At 33.3% G+C, this 22,615-nt stretch overlaps 1 protein-coding gene across 5 annotated transcripts in view; it reads left to right on the forward strand.

The window, feature by feature from the left end:
• LOC105224544 (uncharacterized) overlaps positions 1 to 22,615 on the forward strand; it is a 133,230-nt gene that overhangs the window by 86,797 nt on the left and 23,818 nt on the right. The window contains exon 1 of one of the 5 annotated variants that reach the window (XM_011202660.4): positions 13,284 to 13,917. The exons of 3 other annotated variants lie outside the window; for them this stretch is intronic. The gene's annotated coding sequence lies outside the window, so the exon portion shown is untranslated. Of the gene's footprint in view, positions 1 to 13,283; positions 13,918 to 14,193; positions 14,382 to 22,615 lie in introns of those variants that run through there. One more of the 5 variants, XM_011202662.4, reaches the window with a different exon arrangement.

The raw sequence follows: 22,615 nt of genomic DNA on the forward strand, positions 1-22,615 counted from the left end.
TTTAAAACATGTTTACCAACCTCATAATGGTACATCTACTCGGAGGAGTGCCGCCAAGATCCCGTCTACTCCCGTACCGCTGCACTCTCCAAACCGTTTTTTCGGTAACCCAAACATTAATTTTTAAAAAATTTGAACAATAAAAAAAGTAAGTCGATTACTCATACTGAAAAAATGCTATGACGGTTCGTTTTTGTATCATGATTCGTGCGCCACCCTGTATCACAATTCGTATGACTTCGCGTGCAATTTTAAGATTATTTTGCAGTCGTAAAATTGCAGTTGCTGCAAGTATGACAGAATTAAAATTGTTTCGCATTGGTGGCAAATATCAGATTTGATGTGAAACAGTTAGACAAGTAGTCGAGTTCCATTTTCTATACCCTGGGCAGGGTGTGTTAAGTTTGCGATGAAATTTGTAACAACCAGAAAGAAACGTCGGGAACTCTTTAAAATATATTCACAAAAGCTCTGCATGACGAGCTGAGTCGATTAAGCCAAGTCCGTCAGTCTGTAAGTATATACGCGAACCAGTACCACGGTTTTTCAGATATCGGTGTTTGGTAACCGATTGATCGATATCGATCTGAAATTTTGTCGGAACCGCCGATATCGGACACTATAGCGTACAGCTGACATGCAAACTAAAAGATCAAAATCAAAGCCTTGAATGCAAAAAGAAATAAATAGTTCAGATCAGACTACTATAGCTTATACAAACTGAATGTTGGCCGCGGCTGTGGTTCAGATGGTCCATCCATTAAGTTCAATTTTCGATGACTCGTGCGAGCATTTCGACTGATAACTGGGAAATGACACGCGTGACGTTTTGCTCCAAAGCCTCCATCGAAGCGAGGTTGTCCGCATAGAGTTTAGACTTTACATATTCCTACAGGAAAAAGTCTAACGGTATGATATCACACGATCTTGGCGGCCCAAAACGTGAAATTATCAGCCCATCAAAGTGTTCTCTCAAAATTTGGCTCGAATACGTCGAATCTTCTTAGAACTTTTCAAGAGTCCATAGAGCGAAACGATGTCACTCGGGAAGGTCGAGGCGTCAGTTCTTGACTTAAATTGCGCCAAGCCGTTCCATACGTCAGTTCGAGCTGCTGCGAATGGCGCCGAACCGACTCTCCACGGTCTTCATGTATACTCTCAGCGACGGCTGCTTTATTTTCTTCTCTGTATGGTGGACGTGATCTATTCGGTCGAATATTATCCAATAAATTGAGCGAAGCGCTCGAAACACATTCTTACAGAAAGGGAAATTTCGTTAAAGTTGAACGATTTACCAACGTTGTTCAGACGCAAGCCTTTCAATGATTGAATGCCAAACAATACTGAACAAAAATAACATGACAGCTTGACACGAATCACGCGTAATCTGTCAAAATAGGCTATTGAAAAAAGTACCTCTACTGGGATCACCCGTTATTTGGCAAGATATATCAACTAAATTTGTCATGGGTTATTGTCCTAAGCGGCTGTACAATCTCCGAAGAAATTGTTCAGGGCGGGTTACTATAGCATATATCTACCATGCAAACTGACCGATCAAAATTCTTGTAAGCAATCGTTTGTATTAGTGAAGTTTATTGCAGCATCGGTGCAACGAAGTTAAAGTTTTTTCTTGTCTCTTGTTTATTTTTGTATTTTTTATACGTAATTCATATTATATCCATGTGTATCAATTTAAATATAATATATACATATGTATATACATATGTGGGTGTCTACAGCTGCAGAGGAATTTTTCAATGAATCTACTTTCGTATGAATTTTGTGTAATGTGAAAGCAAGGCATATAACAAAGCATTTTGACAAAAAAAAGCAGAAAATTGCCCTCAGAACATTCAAAGCTTATTACAATTGTCATAACGACATTGCTTGTGTCGAAATGAAATAAAAGCTTGCTAGCAATTTCAAATATGCCGACATGCCTTTTGACTTCTTGTGCCACGCGGCTATTCTATTTCATTCTTTCATTCAACGTTACATTCACATAAGAATGGTACATTGTAACTATTGATAGAATGACGCCCGAAGCCATGGCATGTGTGCCGTCTGACAGCTGCAAACAATGAAAGCGAAGAAAAAGCTACTTGAACCCAACACACGCCCACCTAGAGAGTGGCATCTCTAATACTCAGTCGTGCTATATAAGTAAGTAAGATTTGTATTCAAATATGTACGTAAATATATGTACATATGTATCATAAGAGAAAAAATTGCTGGCAATTGTGTTGGTGTCGAGTGTAGTTTCATTTCTCATATACATATGTACATTTGTACAAATTTGAAATTGTTTTTGTATGGCTGCGCATATTCATAATGGTCTTCCATTCATCTCAAACATGTGAAACCACACGATTTACAGCTAATAGGCTGAGCTCTGCGCAAAAGCCGCTTCGTACGCATATATATGTACATATGTAATTTTTAGATACACGCGCTTTACGAGCAGCAATTTTTTCGTCATCAACACTGGGCGGCCGGTGCTCCACAAGTCCTTTTAGCCGTGTGACGCATTTGACACCGCAAAAATTTATTGGCGCATCATGTGTGCGACTTTTGTATTAGGATTGTGGTGACGCAGTTCAACGCAGCAGCAACTCTGCTGCGACTGTAACAACATCTGCAAACATTTTGGCCCGGACTTTGTATATTTTTGTGAAGCTCATCAAATTGCCTGGATGTGTTAGCTAACATTTTACTTTGCTTACGCCGCAGTTGCTTTTTATTTACCATACAGTTATGGACAAAATAATAGGGTCAGAGTTCATGGATTCTATATTTCATCGCAGTCTTCATTATAAATGTGAAAGAAATCTTAAACTGAATTTAAAAAAAATTGTTCTCATTAGAATTTGATTGCACATAAAATTATAGTAAAACCCAAATTTTTTTAAAGTAAGAAATAACGGTTGAAATATATTTTAAAAGTAATATTTGGTAGAATATTCTTTATTAGAATTTCCTTTTCCTGCAGCATTTGGACATACCATAGAATCTACTAAATCTCAACATACCATTTTCGACTGCGAGTAGTGTGCTGTCTCTATTTTTTCTCCATTTTCCAGCTTTATTTTTTAGTTTTGAGCAAAAGGTTGCGCTAATATTTTATCCATAACTGTATGCAAGTACATATTTTCAGTTATTCCCTTTCAACGGTGGTGTTTCATTCATTTCTCGCTTTATTTTACCCTTCATTGTACTTTATTACATATTACCGCTTTTTTCTTGACGTTGAAAGATGTTTGATAATATTTCGTTCCAATTAAGCTTGTGGTTTTGCTTCCTGATTCTACAGTTTATAGACAGTTACATGCATACTTGTATGCATAAAGTAAAGACTTTATATGTATAATATTATGAATGTTTGCTGCTTCTTTTCCACTTGTATTTATCAAAATTTTAAGCTGCTGACTCGAAAAGTCAATGGCATAAAGAAGATGTCTGTTAAAATTTTCTGGAACTCCGCAATAACAAACAGAGCAGCTACTTCTTACAAAGGGTGTCAAGTCGATCGTGTGCTAAGTCTACGACCCTCAAATATTAATTCCTGCACTGTTAGTTTCTTGGCATAATTCTAATCAACCTCTGTTTTTGATTAAGAAAGTAGCTGAAACAGGAAAAGCCTTCACATGAGAATGGGAGCTTTATTAAAATCAAGTAAATCTTCATTGATTCCAAACAGGAAGACATTAAATGAATTATAATCATTAGACAACAAATCATCGATATAGAAATATATACATATGTAGTCCTTTGTGAAGCCATAGAGAAGAAGAACTCCTGTGTTCGGACTTATAGACTGGCAAAACGCTTAGTATCCAATACAAATTTGCATAGGCGTTTAATTTCAACTCCCGCCAGTTCAGTGGGATGTCTGAAGGTATGCGCTCCGAAGTGTTTAAGTTTTGACCGCCCGAACGCGGGACAGTCCAAAAGGAAGTGTTGAGTTATTTCCACCTCATCTTCTTCAATACAGCTTCTGCAAAGTGATCCGATATGAAGTCAAAGTTGTGGATGTAAGTTTCCTTTGAATTCAATCCATACTTCTCTCGCCAGTACACGGCTACTACTTGCTAAGCCGCATCCGCATTTTGGTTGCAGAAAAAGCTGTGTCTGTTAGCGACCTATAAATATTAGACAACTTAGGATCTGATCAAAATTCGGAAACTTACTAGTGGATCCCACTAATATTCGAGCTTAGATATACATATATATATATACATAGGTATATATGAGATCACTAGGTGAAAAACATTCTCTCTATGACTACAAATAATCCTCTTAATCTATTGATGTTGACAGATTTTCCTCGGAATAACCACAAGTCTACGTTAGATGTACTTAAATGACATTTACTTATAAATAACATTTCATCATATGCACGACTAAGTGATTAAAATGCAGATAAGCAAACGTTTTATAGTCGGTTAAGTAAAATTGAAATTAGTTTTCTTATTAAAACTCACTTGTATTTATATTTTCTTAACAAAAAACCGGTAATAATAAATGTAAGTACTTACTTTGTGCTTGTAGTATCTAAATTGACTTTCTTGGAAATATATATACATTTTATTCACATATATTTTATATTAACTTTCTCTATACTAGCAGGCAGTTAAGTAGAGAGTGATAATCGAGAATATCTCGGACCCGGTTTTCTCTCTTCAGCCCTGACAGCAGCAACTTGTTATTTCTTTTTGTATATTATAATGTGACACAAAAGCACCCAGATATTGTAATTAAGGGTTATATACAGTTAGGAAACTTTTATATTTATTGATCCACAAATTTGTACAAAGATTATGGTATCTTTAGACTGTATTTTAAGACTTAGTATTACTAAAAATATTTATTTGGAAAGCAGCAAAGAGCTCCTCTCAAAAAAGACTTTTTTTGCGTAACTGAATTTTCTGAAATTAAAAACCCAAACAGAATTCGGTTAAGTCATATTAAATATAGTATTTAATCGAAGGAATAAGCAAACAAACATTTTTTGACCAAATGGCAGTTTCTAAAAAATCGACTTTTACCAAAATTTTGGCCTTAAATTGTTAAAAAAAATACTAAAAAACTTTGATTAATTACTAAAAAGTATATTTAAGAATTTCAAAAAATGTATTTTGCTATGTTGGTATGACTGTCCTTAATTACTATGCCAAATATCAGCGGTATCTATCAACCAGTCTGTTTACAGCAGCTGCTTAAGTCGGTATACCTCAGTAGTGCGTTGCGATTTTTACAATGGATAAAAATATCGAACAAAGTCTCAAGTTTTGCATTTCTAACCAAATTTTGATTGCGGAATCCTTGCAAATTTTGGAAAAGGCTTAAGGTAATTACGTGTTTTTATCAAAAACACAAGCCTACAAGTAATACAAAGCCTTCAAAGACCGTCGAAAGATCGTTTAAGACATGCCTTGTTCTGGACAACTTCCTCAACTTATGAAAAAAAAGTGAAAGATATGGTGCTTGAAAATTGTCAGGCAAGTGTTCGAGAGATGGCAAGAGAGCTCGATATCTCTCGCGAGTCGGTTCGATTGATTTTGGTGAATATTTTGGGTATGAAACGCGTTCTTGCTCGACTCATTCCGATAAAGCAGCATTTTTTTTAAAGAATATCGTAAATGGTTCTCTTTGGAGATGCTTGATCATGAAAATTCCGATCTCACAGTTATAGAGAGCATTATAACTGCTGATGAGATCTGGGTTTATGAGTTTGATATGCAAACAAATCAACAATCATGAAAATAGAAGGAAAAAACGCGTCGAAACCAAGAAAACCACGCCAAAGCCGCTCAAAAATCAGACGGTCAATAAGGAATTCTACTTGGCCGTATTGAGACGTTTGCGGGAGAACATCCATAAAAACGGCCAAAATGGTGGAAGAACAATTTATAGATTTTACACAATGATAATAAACCATTGCATCGAGTCCCGATTGTGACCGAATTTAAAGCCCACAACGCTTTGAATACCATCGATCAACCTCCGTATGATTTTTTTTGTGCCATCGTAAGAAGTGCTTATGAAAAGTGTTTCGAGGATTGGAAATTTGTTGGCATAGGTGTATAACATCGTATAACATATACGTGGAGATTACTTTGAAGGCGACAAAATAAATATTGATAAAATTAAATATTTTACATTTTATTTGCAATTTTACTTCTTTGTCACAATGTATTGGGTTGTCAAAAAAGTCTTGCGGTATTTGTATTGAATCAATTCGTATGGCACCCATATATCGAGCTTCTTAGTGACTCCAAGGTTCTTCAAATGGATTATAACGGTTTGATGACTACTATGCCGGTCTCTTTCGACCAATTCAGCGATTTTATCGCAATTTTCGACGACAGGCCTTCCGGAGCGTGGCGCATCTTCGACCACCTCTACACCAGAACGAAAACGTTGAAACCATCGTTGTGCGGTGGAAATGGAAACTGTATCGGGTCCATAAACTGCACAAATTTTATTGGCGGCTTGAGATGCATTTTTGCCTTTATCGTAGTAGTACTGTAAAATATGCCGTATTTTCTCTTTATTTTGCTCCTTGCTCCTTGCGACTCTATAACTCACGAACGATTTAAAAGAAACAATCAATCAAACACGTGTTAGCTCTTGAAATGAGCTTTCCAAAAAGGTATAGCATGGCCCGATGCGACGAATAAAACTAGAACTACGCGCTTTCAGCGCCAGCTAGAGAAAATACCACACGACTTTTTTGACAACCCAATATATACTTGAAGAAGAATTTCGGTGCTGACCACTTAAATGCCAAGCACTTAATATCTTCAGTTTGCCAAAATAAGGGAAGTTTTTTTTGACTGCGAAACCACACAGTTCTTAACAGATCTTGATATTTACCCAATTATTAAGTAACAATTTAATATGGAAAATATCACAAACATGTAAATACATATTATATGTATATGCTTATAATTTAATTTTATTGCATTTTATTTCCGAGCATTTATGACTTTCAGTCGCGTCTGCTTATATTTAGCTCAAACCACCGAATGCAAGTTCCTACTCGTTTCATATAACGAAATGATTTGGTTCTTTTGATCAATCGAACGTTCGTCGGTGTGATTGAACGATCACCGCTAAATACTTAAGCAATCGATCAATTTAAATAAAATTTTACTTATAAGAATTAAAAAGTTGTCGATTGAATATTATGTGCAGATATTGATGATTTGTTACAATTATTTACTTACATATAAATTCTCGGTGGTTAAAGGATATAGTTATTAATTACTTTGCGACCAGGAACAACCTGAAGCGCAACTAGTTACACTACGGTCCCTTTTCTAGATAGACAGATGTTATTTTTCAAATGTCAATATGTTACGAAAAGCTAAATTTCGGAAGGTGTGCAAAATTTCAGATCGTAAAGAACATCATATAGGTTTCATTCTTGGTGTTACAAACTGCGTATTCCTGCCCAAGGTTTAAATTTAACCAAACCGAATTGGTTTGTACAATTCGAAATTCCGCAAGATTATAATTATTAGTATCTGCTACAACAACAATAAAAAATATGATGGATTTCATCCTTACTTCATGCTTCCTTATTCATTTTTCGTTCATGTTTCCTCAAGAAATTGAAAATGCTGACGTATCGAAAATCACAATGATTACAACTTTGCTCATTAAAAAATAACTTAACTTAGGAAAACAACTTTTAAAATGTTTATTTGTTGTAGCGCTCATAATTGTGAAAACATATTTGTCAGCATATTGTGTTGATTATTTCTACGAACTTGCCATATAGAATTGCAAATTAAACACAACACAGAAAGCAGTGATGAATCACAAGCTAAACTGCGACATGAATATAGATTTCAAAAGTGAAACTTGAGTATTGTTTATAAATTTCTTGCAAACGGAAGCATAATTAAGCGCAATTGGAGTGATCGCTTGATAAAATGGGCATGTTGATTCTAACTGTGGCGTTTCGAATATTTTAAGGCAATGTGTCGAACAGTAAAAACATTTCAAATGTATGTGAATGAGAATTATGACTTTATCTTCATTGAAAAATATGTTTATATAAATGGAGGCAATAGGTATGTATCGAACGTCAATCCAACCCGCCAACGTCTGTCTAACAAATACTGAAAACACTTCACAAACAAAAATGAAAACGGATAAAATTTACTTTTAGTTTATTTCCAACGTCATTTAAACAAGTTAATGGAAATATTGTTCATCTGATTTTGGCTATAGTATTAATTTCTTTTTTCCTTTTAGCACTGTCAATTGGTTACAGCTCCACATCTATACCTTCACAGAAACTGAGTTCTCAATTTTTTTCTCACGGAAAGCAATAAGAGATTATATTTATAGTCGCGTAGACAGAAACCAATTCAGCTAATAACTGATAAGAGAGTAATGTTATAATTGGGTTGATATTTTAGGAGTAATTTGCCACTTATGAAATTTTTCCTACAATTGGATGGTGGTGATCAATAGAGATAATAATAATAAGCGCTAAGAGTTAACAACATTTTTTGATAACCAAAAAGTCTGCAGACTGGTTAGACATTATTTTATAAAAATGTTACAGGAGGTTTATTTTCAAAACTTTCTCAGTAGTCTAAACCGAGTTGTTCATGGGCAGCTCGGCTTAATAATTTCTAAATTACTAAAATTCCATTTACTGTGAGTATTAAGGATATAACGTGTCATGCCAGTATAGTTACTTTTTTCAAACGCCTTTTTTTTGACAGATCATGCGTGAGTCTTGTCAAGCTGTCATGTTATTTTTGTTCAGTGTTGTTTGGCATTTCATCAAGGAAAGATTTACGTCTGAGCAACGTTTACAAATTCAAGTACAACTTTATTACGAAAATTTCAAGTTCTGTAAAGTATGTTTTTCGTGCGCTCGCTCAACATAGTAAGGCCTACTGAGCATACTACTCGCAACACTATCACTCATCTTAAGACCCAGCATTCATTATTGGATAATATTCGGCCGAGTAGACCACGTCCAGAATGCAGTGACAATAATACAGCAGCCGTAGTTGTGAGTGTACACGAAAACCATCGAGAGTCGATTTGGCGCCGTTCGCAGCACCTCTGACTGATGTATGAAACGACTTGGCGCATTGTACGGCCAGATGTTAAATTGAAAGCATACAAAATACAGATTTTGCAGCATTTGGAACGAAGAGCAACTTGAAGAATTCAAGAGCATCATTATTTAATCAGGAAAAAACAACGGTTTAATGTGGTTTGTGAGTCGGTGGAATCATCGGTCATATTTCTTCAAAAATGATGCCGATGATAACGTAATCGTCGATGGAGACCCTTATCGCGCCATGATAACCGACTATTTAATGCCTGAAATTGTTGCTCATATCTCGGCGACATTTGTTTTCAACAAGTCGGCGCCACTTCCCAAACATGGCATCAAGCAATGGATTTATTGATAGAACACTTTGGTGAGCAGATACTTTCACGTTTTGGGTCGATCAATTGATATCACAACGTTAGACTTTTTCCTGTGGGGATATGTAATGTCTAAAGTGGACAATTCTGCTTCGATTCAGACCTTGGAGCAAAACATCACGCGTGTCAATCGCCTGTTACCAGTCGAAATGCTCGAATAAGTCATCGAAAATTGGACTCAATGGATGGACCATCTGAGACGTAGCCGCGGCCAACGTTTGAAAGAGATAATCTTCAAAAAATAAATGTCTTCTATCGAATGATAATAAACATTCCCCATTAAATTTGAAGTTTGTGTATTTTTTTATTAAAAAAAAGTAAGGAACCCCGAAATGGCTCACTCTTTATATGACATAGGTAACAACTCATATTTAGTACCTACATACATATATTCATTATTTGTGTGGAATAAAAAAATGAGTAATTTTAATCAGCTGGATCGAACATATTTTCTTCAAGTTAATGCCTCGTTGGAAATCTTGGGAAGTCCTTATGAAAAATTTATGGATTTGTGAAATTTGTTTTCTACTTTTTCTTTATCTTGTAACAATTTTATAGAAAATAATACCTTCAATACAAATTTTTTATAGTGTATATTTTAGGAGTTGAATATTTTATAAAAAAATTCATTGTATTATTTTAAATATTATGCTTTGCATTTGTTATAATTTCCTAATACTCTAATATTATTTTAACTTTATTTACTTGTGTTATGTTTGTTGCATTGCAAGAAAATTTTGAATAGAATTTTATTTTTGTGTGTTTATTTTATTGTAATTTTTATTTAATTTCTTGTATTATTAAATTAATATTTACTGTGTATATACATATTATTATTTTTTAATTCTTTATGTATATTAAATTGCCAGACACAACCTGTGCGCATTATTATTTATCTGTTTATTTTGTTCAGCTCATTCTTGCATTTCATAAAAAGAGTCTAGAAAAGCCAAACAAACAATTTGCTGTGCTAGTGACGCTTAAACACTTGTTTTATGGCGCCTCCAGATTGTCATATAAATAACACAGGTTTTCGCATACACACATACATACATATATTATCTTATCAAATTCGACTCGAACGCGCCAAATAAGCTGCAAAACGATGAAACAAGGCAAACTGGATTATAAACACACTGTATTTAAATAATAAAAAAAATAGTTTATAATACAAAAGGACACAAAAAATTAGATTGTGGTAAAATATATATTCAAGGCACTCATAATGTTAAATTTTCTTTTTTTCGTACCTTTTTTTTGTGTTCGGGGTGCTCGTCAGCCACGCGTCTTAATTCACCGGCTTTAATCGTTATCTTTATACTGCCTCTCTATATTTACGATAGTAAGGAAGTTTAGGCAAAAGTCTATGGAAATTTTGCTGGATCATGAGAGCTGCTCCGCGTACAGACGTTAAGCGGCCTAAGTTTTGCTACTAACAAGTGCTATATTAACATTATGGCAAAATTTATGGTGTTGCTAATTTAAATGAGCTTTACTTTCTTTATTTTACAGCAGAAACGAAATCTTAATCCTCATATTTGTTTGGTATTTATTTTGCTTATGCGTTTCTATTGTTATTTGTGTTTATGTTTACTTTTTATATAAGAGCTTCTTTCCATTTCAGTATTCTTATATGTTTGAATTATAATTGTAAACTGTTTTTATTTAATGATTGCCGTAATGAGTGCTAAACACATTTGACAGCTGTTTTAGCTCAATATTTTTATTATTACCTGTATGTGGAATTGCAAGGTCCACAAAACAGCTGATATGGGAACATGAGCTCACATGTAATATGTGTAGGTAGACTCAGTTGTTTTGTTAGTATGGTATTATTGACTAAAAATATTACTTAAATTCCTTCAACTACATTTTATGTATCTAAAACATGGTTCCGTTGTAATTTTGTGAATTATTCATATTTTAAGCATATATGTAATTCTGGAAAGCTGTGTGCACATTTTATATTTAACTGTGTTTAATGATTTACCAATTAGATGGCCAATATTGTAATTGCTTTAAATTATTCTTTGCTTTGATACACAAAACTTGTTGGAGGATACTCGAATATTTATCTCAATGAAACACACTTCATGTGGTGGGCAAAAGTCTATTTTCCCAAGCGCTTGCCTCTACTATAGGTTTTTGGAAAATTCATTCATTGTCCGGTAATTCTGTATTTTCTGCAAAAGAGGACCTCTCTCTTGTTTAGTTTTCAGCAGCCTGAGCGAAAAATTTGTCTCAGCTAACTAGTCCTTTATTGTTTCTCTCTCTCTCTCCCTCTCTTCTGCTCTAACTCTCTAAACTTAATATATTTGAGTTTAGTATGCAGTATACGTGTACTTTTCTAGTAGGAAATTATAAATTGTTTTTCTTTATTTAATTCCAATTTTAATAGCTATCGACGCAAATATTTTCGTGTTTCTTGCTCAAATCCGAAATTTATCAAAAGCAATAATCTCTTGTTTTTTCCACTACATTATTAAACTTCTTTCAAAGTTATCGCAACTGAAATTTCGCCAAACCGGTTACGGTTGTATATTAACGTGTAGTTCTATATTCAGTGACTTGTTTTTCACCACAAATAGCAATGATCTCATATTTGAGTTATACACCTGAAATTGTGGAATTTTCTTCAATTGTAAAGTTATCGCAACTGAAATTTCGCCAAACCGGTTACTATATGTACCATATTTACGGGAATATAGCTTTCCGCTTCAGTGGCTTGTTGTTCGCCATAAATAGCAATGATCTCATCTTTGAGTTATACACCTGAAATTGTGGAATTCTCTTCAGTTTTACAAATTTGTAAAGTTATCGCAACCGAATGAATACATACATACATATATACAAAGTATTTAATTTTACACTTACTTTATCTCTTATTTATAGTGCACACAATAGAAAAATATCGATGATCTCATATTTTTCAGAGTTATATTGCGGAATTTTTGCGAGCAAATATTAAGGCTCTCACTTATTTTATTGTGAGGCTTGGTGATAAATTCTATCATTGCTGAAATCTCGCAAATCCGGTTTAGATCTATTATTTAAATTAAAAATATACAATATGCAATCAAATTTTATTATTTTATATATTAAAAAACCAAGCCTAATGAATACAAATTTGTAATTCTAATTGAAATAGTAATTTGCTGAATTTAATGAACGCAAATAAGTATATACATATGTATACAAATATACTTGCTGGTAGTATGAAATGATAGTGGCAAGCAATATGAAATGTTGTATGTGGTATGTGTGTAATAACTGTATAATAAGCAGTTGACAGGTTTTTACAATAAATGAATGCTTTGCATTATTGTTCTAGTGAATAATTTGTGTTGTATTTAACTTAAACTTTAATCAACTAATATTAATTAACTAGTATTTCTTAGAAAAAAACTTGGTTCCTTGGTTGGTCCCAATATGGCTGTGTGAATTGTGTGCAAATTTAGCACAGCTTACGGTATAATAACATACGAATTGCGCAAACTCGAAAATACTTTTATCTTTTTTGCAACCACAGTACCTGGCTATGGCGAACGTTTGCTTTTGCAGAGCACAAGTACCGCTCAAATTTTGTAGTAGCTCATGAAACGTTGTAGTAGGAAAAAAATTAATGAGCAGTCGCACTAAAATTGACTGGGTGATAGCGAATAACTTGGAGATATTGCCGTGCTCCAAGTAATTGTGCGCTCCCGGCAGCTGCGCTTTATAGCCCCGCCACCCATACATGATCCCTCATTGGATGTGAGCGTGTGCTGACAATTTGCTTCTTCAAAGGCTGGCTGGCAAATTGTCTCTCTTGTCAACGGCACTACAAGTAGCACTCAGCGCGCTCGTTCAGCACTCAGTCTAGCCTCGTAACTCGTTTGGAACGGATGCCAGCAACAGAGCAGGCAGTGAAGTAGTATCACTAAATTTAATATTACAGTGATTGTGAATTTTTTCCATAAAATATTTGCCAAAGCAATGAAATCGCGTTACGCGTGTGAAACTAAATTATACAAATAAAACAGTGTTTGTGTGTGTGTGCGTGTGTAAAATACATACATATGTATATGCATTGGAGCAGCTTTTGTGCGTGTATGCGATTTATATGCATTTCTTTATGATGAGAAAATTTTAATCGCTGCAAAGTATACATACAAAATTTAATGACAAACCCAAGAAGTAAAGTGAGTGCAAAAGTTGTGAAGCAAAACGCTTGCATAAAAGCAGCAATAAGCTAAAAATTTATTGTAAAATAAAGTTAAGAGTAAAAAAACCCCAATAGTAAAACATTATACATACAAGTTGAGCAGGAATACTAACTAACACAAACACAGCCGTGTGCGTGTGCTGAAGCAGAGTCTTTGTTCGACGAGGCAGTCAGCGCATTTAGAATTGAAATCGTTCGCTAAACATCGCGGAAGAAGCAGAGCATAAGTGCTAAAGTGGAAAAAGGTGAAGTAAAAATACGAAAATCATAAGTGTTTTGTTAACATAATACATGCGTATGTAAATATGTATATATATCACTTGTGTTGTGTATGTGCCGAAATTCCATAATTGTCGATACATTTTTTTGTATACATGCAAAGCATGAAAAATTGTGAAGTAGAGCGTGTGAAAACACGAGAAAGTCTAAAAAGCGCTGAAATGTGCGTGCCTAAAATTTAAATACACAAAAATATAATTGTTTTAATTAATCGTTTCGCCTGATTTTGTAAAATTCCATAGGCAAAAGTTTTCGTGTATGTCGAAGTGTAACACATAAATTTTCTACAATTTTATCTGCATATCCGCTTTACTGAAAAACTAGCATACAATTAAAGTAAAAAAAAATAATAATAGCACACCGCAGTGAAACCACAAGAAGCGTGTGAAAATCTGTATTTCTGGTTGTGCATACTACAGGAATACATAAAGTGAGTAATGTGGGAAAATAAACAAAAACCAAAAATAGGTGGAGAAAAAATTTGTCAAGCAATGTTACTGAAAATAAAAAGAAAATATTACACTAGTTGGAAGACAATGTTTTATAGTCAACGTTGATACTCTGAAATCGAATGTCTGCCTATAAGGCCGACAGCCTACACTACAAGCGGCCAGTCAGCCAGTTTAAGTTAGCCAGGCAGGCATTCATTTAAAATCTAAACGAGCAGCAGACGATGTCAGCGCAAAACGTCGCTATTGGCTGTCGGCAGACTTCGTCACAGTCCAACGTCATCATATGGTCTCGAAACAAGTTTTTAACCTTTTCGAAATACGGCGTTAAAACGCTGACTTCGACGTCGTCAGCGCTGCTTTGGCTTCTCTCGCTGTAGACCGCAATGTGTTTGCTTCTTTTTTCTTGATTTTTTTATACATGTGTGTGTGTGTGTGTCAAATTACTTTACTCTTAAATAAATACAAAAAGCAAAATATATTGCTATTTGTAAAGCAGAAAAAGTCAATTAAAACAAGCGAATAGTCGGTGACGCTGCCAGCGCAGACAGCGTTGCATGACCGAGAGGGCAGTGCACATCGTAGGAGTGCAATTTGTATTCGCATAAGATTCACACAGTAGGTTTTATTTGTGGTATGTGTTGTTGCTGAGCCAGCAGCAGGCCAGCTGTTTAATAGTGACTTTTGCATGCTGTGTTTCATCATACCTTTTTTAATATTTTTTTGTTCTTAAATAGAGTTATGTAGTTACTACGGTCATTTTACTATACTTGATATACACGTACGTACTCATATTTATTACACGTTTTTGAGTGCGGTAATGGCAGAGTATAAAGGAAATATCGATATTGCATACTCAAGTGTACTCGATTGTGGAAAAACATTGCTAACACTATGCGCTTCGAGTGTTTCAAGTTGTTAGACTATTACAATTGTGTTTAGCTTTTCGTATTTTTATTTGCTGTCAACGCCAGTCACTTGCTCTAGTCAAACAACTCTTGCTAGTGCTTTTCGCGATTTTGTTGCTGTGCTGATGTGTCTAACTTAAAGCACAAAGTAAAAGCGTTTTTTACCACTTTTTTATTTTAGTGACAATTGCTCATATTGCACTGGCTCGTAAAATCACAAAACGAATATTTGTGATCGTTCGTACATTTATACAGTGGAATTTTTAATATTGTTGTACAAATTTACATACATAAATGTATATTTATATATCTGGAACTAACTCATATGGCGATTTTTGTATTTCTTTTTCATACTCAGTTTTGCTTAATTTTTCGTTTTTTGTCGATTTCTTTGCTATATTTTCGGTGCTGAAATTTTGGTATTCGCGCGCCGCGACGTGTTAAATACGTCATTATATTTATTTAGTGTTTTTTTTACGTTTAGTTTATTTTTGCTTACTTATCTATACCTGAATGTGGAACACAAGTGGATTTAAAGTTTTTGGTTCGACTTTAGACTATTTTCTTAAAAAAGATTAGCGAGTGCTAGTATGTTATCTCGTTTTTTGGAGTTTATTCGACTACTTTGTTTTTCAGTCCGCTAATATATGTATTTCTTATAAAATGTATATTTTCTCGTTTTATTGCGCTGGGTACTTTTTTATATTTTTTTATTTTAATTTATTTTGGCGCTAATGTGTTTACTTTTTTGACTCTACGGTTTTTGTATTTATATCTTGCTTAAATTTATCATATCTGCATTAAAATAACTTACCTATTCATATGAGTAGAAAACAAAAACATGCTATAATTTATTGAAGAGTCAATGAAAGCAATGAAAACATAAATGACACATAGTACATATGTATTTAATTGAATAGAAATTAATTTAACAGTTTAACAAAGCAACATTGCTGCTAATGTGTTTTTTAAATAACTTCCCTTAGTGAAGCCTGTCAAATTTCATAAACTGTTACGTTTTTTGAAATTCATAAATTTATATTCTCTTAAAACCTCATGAAATTAACAATTAATTCGATTGAGCAAAAAGTGGCACATTTCCTAGTAAACAATATTACAGTGGCCTTTTGATGTAATATTTTTTATTCCCTGAAATTAATTAGTATCTAATTAGCAACTTGTAGCATTCTTAGAAATTATTAACCCCAGAAAATTTTACTTTTATTAAGTCATTTTTCAAAGCAAACTAATTGATTTTCTTCCACTAGTTTTCTATTCGCAGTGAGAAAAGAATTATTTCAGTGCAGTAACAAATTTAATTTTATTAATTTTATCGTCAATAGATTAAATATTTTTAGCAAATTTCTATATTGTCAAAAAAAAGAAAACATTTATTATTTTCGTTGCTTTTGGAAATTCGAAAAGTGGCAACACAGAGAGGTAAAGTTTCTAAAAACGAAATAAGAGCGTAAGTTATAAATCTTAAAGTTTTAACTTGACACGTTTACCAAGTTATTTACTTAATTAGTTTCACTTACAAACTTTAAATAAGCAATATCTGTACAAGTGTTCAATTTCTGTTAGTCTCTCAAAAGTAGTATTTTTTTAATTAACCTTTACATATTTTAACGCTAAATACACTATTAATTACAAAATGTAGTTATTTTAACTCTTATTCGTGCATTTTTTCGTTTTACGAACACTGTCAAAAACAAAATGAAACTTACATTGTTGCGTCTAATGTCATAAATTATTAACTTGTGGGAAATAAAAAGCAATTTGAGAACTGCAGTATGTATGTATATACTATACATATGTATGTATAAGCTTCAAAATATGTTTATACTCAACAGACGGCAAGGCGTCAATTTACCCATATGTGACATTTTAGATCTTACAAACAGAAAGTAATAATTAAACATAAACTCGTAAGTGTACGTACAGTAGAATTGCTATAGTATGCTAATAAAAAAATTATTTAGCTATAAAATACAAAAGTTTCTTTCTGCATATCTGAAGTGGCTCTTTTTATTATTGCCTTTTATAAGAGTCTCAGCACACATATAAATGCACAATGAAAAGAAATATTTTTTTTTATTTACGTAATGACGTTTGTTGTTGTCAAGCGCAACACTCTTATCGGGCTATTGCATTCTGTCATTATATCGCTTTCCACAGACAATTTCGCATAGCCCAACAATTTAAGCGGAACTTTTTCATGCAATTAAAAGCAATTAAAATGTGTGTGTGTTTTTAATTGATTTAAATAAAAGTTTTGAAACAATTTAACGAAAGAAATGAGCAATTTGCGAGTGGAAAAATACTTTATTATTTAATGGATCAAAAAAGGGTGAAAAAATTGTACACATATTACAGGGTGACACAGAATAACTGTCAATGTTTTTGTATTGCTTCCTGCCTTCCAAAATTTAATTTAAACATTTTCTAAGTATGACATGCCATTTCAAATGGAATTCCAAAAAAATCAAATAAACGTGGTAAATTTCTAATTAAAACATTTAAAAATGTCCGAAAGTATTAAAAAGGTTAAACCGTTCGATTTCGGAAAAGGTTCGTTTATAGAATTATAAAACGGTATAAACGAGAAGTATCGAAATAAAAAATAAACTGGACGAAAACGATCAGTTTGAACCAAAGCAATTAGAAAATGTGTGAGAGAAAGGATTATACGAAATGCAGGTCAATCGGAGCGTTTTGTGGCTAAGGAATTATTGCAATCGAAATCATAAATGCAGCGGATATTGAAAGATTACACGGAAGAAATTTTATTTTCGGACGAAAATTTGCAAGATAGCTACAAAAAGCAAAATAATCGCATATATGCAGTAAGTCTGGCCTCCAGAGACAAACTGGCGGCCGAACGATTCCAAAATATTTTTCTGGAGGGCAATATCAATGAAGGGAAAATTTCCGTTCCTTTGCAGCGATCGAGAATAAGGAAATTGATACAAAATACTATTCAGAAAACCTTTAGTAAATTAATCACATGCCCAAAATTGTATGTCACCGAATATTTTTGCTTTCAGCGAAATTCTGCTCGTCACACTAAGCACAACGTGTAATCAAAACTTACCCAATTTTAGGAAAAGTTCGTGTTTAATGAAATGAAAAAAATTATATATGAATACTTATGTATATATCTGCTTCACTCCAGTCAAACACGCTTAAATCCAATTAGCATGCTCAAAAGTATTTCATTGATCCGTTGCCAGTATTAGCATAAATATTTCAGTTTTCCATAAATACATTTCTCGCTTGGCTTCAATCTGGCCACACTTGACAAATGTGGGAGTGTTACGCATTTTTTAATACATTTTCTGTTGCTTTTCAATGTGTTCGTCTCAATCAAATACGCTGAACAGGGTATAATAAGAGGGAGACCCTATGAAAAATATATATTATATAAATGAAGGCGTGACGAGCTGAGTCGATTTATCCGTGTCAGTCTGCTTGTCCGTGTATATGCGAACTTGTCTCAAAGTTTTTGAGATATCCGTAGAAAATTTTGCACAACTCGTTTCCTCCCAAAAAGCTGTTTTTTTGTTGGAACCGAACAAGTTGTTCAATTCTAGCCAATATAGCATACTAACGGAACGTTCAAAGCCAAGTTCTTGCATGAAAATTTTTTTTCATTTGACGATATATACTATATTCACGAAATTTGAAAAGGATTGCAGCATAATAAACTCCATAGGAAATGTTCAGATCGGACCACTATAGCGTATACATAATAATTGCATACAAACTGATTGATCGAAATCAAGTTCTTGTATGGAAGTTTTTGTATTTTTGAAGGTTATTATAGATTCAGATATATTTAACATTTTCTAGTGCAATAATTTTATTTGCAAATAAATAATAAGGCATATATTAATTCAAAGCACTTTATTTTAATTCGTAGAATATGCATTGTCTAGCTCGCAGACATTACTTGAACTTCTGAAATAATTAGGTAATCATTAAGCGTATAAGTAGTTTATACACTTAGCGTTTTAAGTATAATATTCGCTATGCTCTCCAGTGCAAATATGCATATAAATATGTGTGCCGAGTAAATAGTCAAGTGTTTTCCAACAGTCTATGCGCATTTCCGATTATAGACAGCTTTTTGCTTTTTCACTATATAATTCCTTATATTATGCGCAAATAATTTTCTTTGCAAATATATTTTTTATTTTATTTGCTTTTGTATTTTAAGTGCGTACACGAGTTTAGTTCACATTTCCCTTTTCTAGCAATTTCGCTGCGTAAACGGAAGTAATGATTGTTTTTAGTTTATGTGATATGTGAATTTGCGTCTTTTATAAAGTAAGGTGATAACGTCTAGTTTTTTTTCGCATGTCCCATTAATGTAGCTTATATCGATACACTGGACTTTACATTTATGCGGTAGTATGTATAGTATACTCATTATTTTTATAAATCGATATACGATTTTTCTTTAGAAAATCGATGTAGATATGTATGTTTGGTGCATCTTATCACCAATTAATGTCATATTCTTTTACAAAAGCTTGTAAATGTTGCGCTCTTTTCAACTTGCCACAATTAGCATTCTTTGTATTTAACTAGCACTTTCGTCATCTGCTATAAATATTATGACAAAAAAACACCCGAAAATTGTAATTAAATTCCCCGGATAAATGGTAATTAAAAAACTGTATTTTGCTAAGTGATAAGACTGTCCTTAAATACTACGCCAAATATGAGCGCGATCTGTCAACTATACTAATATGCCTCAGTAGTGCGTTTCGATTTTTTAAATAAATAAAAATATCAAAAAAAGAATTTGTCTCAAGTTTTGTATTTCTACCCTAATTTTATATGCGGAATCGTTGCGAATGTTGAAAAAAGCATACGGTGATTCAATTTTATCAAAAACACAAAACTATGAGTGGTACAAAGCCTTCAAAGGCAATCGAGAGATCGTTGAAGACATGCCTCGTTCTGGACGACCTTCGGCATCTTCAACTGATGAAAATATTAAATAAAGAGAAGGATATGGTGCTTCAAAATGCACGAGAGCTCGACATCTCTCGCGAGTCCGTTCGAATGATCGACTCAGCTCGATAAAGCTGAACTTTTTTTTCATAAACAGTACCGTAAACAAATCTCTTTGGATGTGCTTGATCATGGGGAATATTAATATATCTGCCGATTAAACATTGGTGCATGAGTTTGACATGAAAACAAGTCAGCAATCATCGGAATGGTACCCGTTTTCAGTCGATCGAAGAGATAAAACAAAATTCGTTGAAGGTGCTGAAGGCCATCGTAAAAAGTGCTTCTGAAAAGTGTTTGGAAAACTGGAAAATTCGTTGGCATAAGTGTATTACATCTGGTGCGGATTATTTTGAAGGCGACAAAATAAATTTTGATGAATATTAATTCTATTTACAATTTTCGGGTACTTTTTTGTCACAATGTTTATACATATACATAGGTTTTTCTTACTTTGTCTCCTAATTGTCTTTGAGTTTGTTTATCTCAAAAACTCACAATAGCATTTAAATATCACCTGATTTTTCTTCATGCAACGTATTATGTTCAATTCTTACCTTATTTAATTATCACTTTATGTTTTGCTACTTGTATTTAGCATTGCTTTACATATCTTCGGCATATATGTACATAATTCAAATCTGATTTCTGTTGACTTATTTTCCCGTCTTATTTAATTTTATGTCTCTTTTAAGTATTTTTTACTTTAATAAACTGTTTTAAGTATTTCATTTCTTGTCTTTATTATGTTTTACTGTTTATTCAATTTGTTTATCGCCTGGAATATTGACACTTTTATTTTTGCCTGTCTGGGTACTCTACTCTGTATCGCTTTAAGTAGCTGCAATTTATACCTTTCGGTTTTGTGCTTCAAAGCCCACTTACTTGAGCAGACATGTTTTTGTGCATGCTATATTGACAGGAACAGCTGTTTTTCGTTTGTCAATTACAGCTCTTGTGATTATTAAAGGATTTTATTTTTAAGTGTCAATTTCAAAAATTTTCAAAAAATTCATAATTTACGAGTGGATGGCAAATTTTAGTACCGATAAATATACATTAAGTATGTTTGGGCAAACTTATTGTTTTGTTCGATAGAGTTCGTTAACCTTAACAGACATAAAAATTAAAATCACATGAAGCATTAAGAGCTCTGAGATATCTGTAGAAAATTGTTCTTATTTTCGAGACATCAACGACTTTATTTGTCTCATTTATATTTGGTCTCCCATTTTAATCAGTAGAGCACGCCTTTTCAACAGTTGTTAATATAATAAATCAAGTCTGAGTGCATACTTAATAATTTTAAAACGAGCAAAGTGCAGATCGCAAATAACAATATTGATTGATTATGTGAACAGCAACACTTTACTCATCGATATTTTTACCCATACATCACATATGAGTTGAAATGTCAGATATTGAAATCAATTATTATCATTATCGCTATAATTCTAATTTCTATTTATCTTTACGCCCAGGTGTAAGTAACCAAATCTATACAGAAATGTCATCTAGCGAGTTCTAAATATATCGGCATGTATCTATAATGCTTGTAATCATTTGCACATACTATTTGCGCCTAGTATATCTAATGTGTTAAAGAATAATGAATTTGTCTTTTATTTATATATATACATATACATATGTATAATGTATGAATATCGTTTGTACATACATGTCTGTGTATTTACCACATCCCACACCAATTTATTACCAGCTTTTGATACCCTGGAAGGGAGATTGTAGTACTTAGTAGCTACCTCATTTTGTTGACCTACTTAGCAACCTGGCCGTCAGCCGTTGTGGCGCGACTCGCTGTCAGTCGCTGTTATAAGTTGTTTGTCTGTGCCACGTAGCGTACAGACTAACAAATCAACCAACGAAACAATCAACCTGTTTACATTTGATGACCTGTTTATTCATGTAGGCTCAAGCACAACTTTTTTTTTACTTAATTTAGATCTTACTTTATCACACATTTTTGCATTTCCATATATCTTAGTATAATTAATTTTTATTCTCGGTTTGTAATATTCAAAATATATATATTTGATTATTTCTTGTTAAACACATTTTTACTTCCATAAAAATGGGTTTAGTTTGTTCAAGCTTTTTACTTCCATTTGTCTTTAGAGATTGAAGTACAAGTATATTTCTGTTAGTTTACAGATTCGGCTAAGCTGCCTTACATTGTTGCTTCAGTTTCAGTGTGAGTTCTATATCAGCTGTTACTTTTCACGCCCATGCTCGACAAATGTCGCTCTCGAGTTTTTTTTATTTAT

This window comes from Bactrocera dorsalis, chromosome 3 (genome assembly GCF_023373825.1).
Source record: "Bactrocera dorsalis isolate Fly_Bdor chromosome 3, ASM2337382v1, whole genome shotgun sequence".
In the NCBI taxonomy this organism is placed as follows: Eukaryota; Metazoa; Arthropoda; class Insecta; order Diptera; family Tephritidae; genus Bactrocera; species Bactrocera dorsalis.